The sequence below is a fragment of the Rattus norvegicus genome, chromosome 9, assembly GCF_036323735.1.
Source record: "Rattus norvegicus strain BN/NHsdMcwi chromosome 9, GRCr8, whole genome shotgun sequence".
Lineage (NCBI taxonomy): Eukaryota > Metazoa > Chordata > Mammalia > Rodentia > Muridae > Rattus > Rattus norvegicus.
In genome coordinates, this window is record NC_086027.1 from 113,953,723 (window position 1) to 113,955,198 (window position 1,476).

Sequence of the window (1,476 nt, forward strand, 5' to 3'; positions counted from 1 at the left end):
CGCGGAGCCACGGGGGACCTGAGTGCGCACCCTGCCGGCCGGAGGACTGATCCGCGCGCTCCGATCTGCGGGGTGTATGAGTGTGTGGGTCTCTCTCAGTCACCCCCGTCCCCTCGACCCACCCTCCCCCGCGCACTTTCACTAGTGGTTTACCCTCACCGTGCACTGTTCCCAAGAACTACACACTTCTTTTTAACAGCCCGTCCCAGGGACGTGTCTCAAAGTGCTTATAGCCTGTGATCATTGTCTGGAATTTAGGGTGTTCTGGGTGCCAAGGGTCCACGATCTGGCTCACGCGGGGTTAGGGTGTGAACGCCACTCTGGAGAAAGCCCACGCACCCTGCAGGGCCGTGGCTCTGCGTGCACTTTTTCTGTGTGGGGCCCCGAGGAATCGGCTAAATTAACTGGGTTGCTGTCTTCCTCAGACTCTTGAGTTACAGTCCGTAAAACTCAGTAAGTGACATGCACCTTAGAGGAAGCCAGCAGGTAAAACTTCAGAGGACAAGCGACCTAAACTCCGAAGGTTTAGGTATTGACGTGGGTGGGTCATTTTGCCGTTTCTACTTGAAAGTATTTATGGCTACAGAAGCCTGCCAGGGATTTATTTAGCAAATTCCTCCGTGTGAACTTGAGCACCTCAGAACACAGGGTTCTAAACATGATAGCAGCTGGCGAGCCTGCGAAGAATGATCACGCTCCTCACCAAATTTCAGCCGTATTTAGAACTAGCTTTACTAATACATAGCGCATGCGTTTGTCTTGCTATGGATGCAAAGTTGACAACATTATTTTGCAAGAGTAATCACAATTGGGATTCTAAGAATGTTATAGCCCACCCTACATCATCTTTCTTTTTTTCCTGGAGGTACTGGGGGTGGGACCTAGAGGCTCCCATGGGAATGAAAAGATTCTTTTCATGTATCATTGTTACACAAAACGTCAATACAAACGAAAAAAAAGCAATACTCCACACAGCCTGAGGCAGATCCAAAGGAGATACAAATGCAAGGAATTCAGCTGGTTCCTAATAGGTGACTGCCATGGACGTGGACGTATGAGGTTAGAGACTCTGGTTCCAAAATACTCTCTTCCCGGTAAGGTAGGCCTGTAATTTACTAGAGTAGTGAATGTCTTAAATGGGGAGTTTGGAAACAAGTCCACAGGGCCATGGTCCCATGTTTGTTTGCAGCTTTTTCTTTTAAAGATCTATTTATTTATTTTTCATGTATATGTGTAAACTGTAGTTGTCTTCAGACACACCAGAAGAGGGCATCAGATCTCATTACAGATGGTTGTGAGCCACCATGTAGTTGCTGGGAATTGAACTCAGGACCTCTGGAAGAGCAGTCTGTGCTCTTAACCACTGAGCCATCTCTCCAGCCCTGTTTGCAGCTTTAAACCAACTATCAAGTCACTCCAGGGTGCTCCAGCACTTACAGCTTCGGCACACACCAGCAAGCCAGTATTACAGGGATG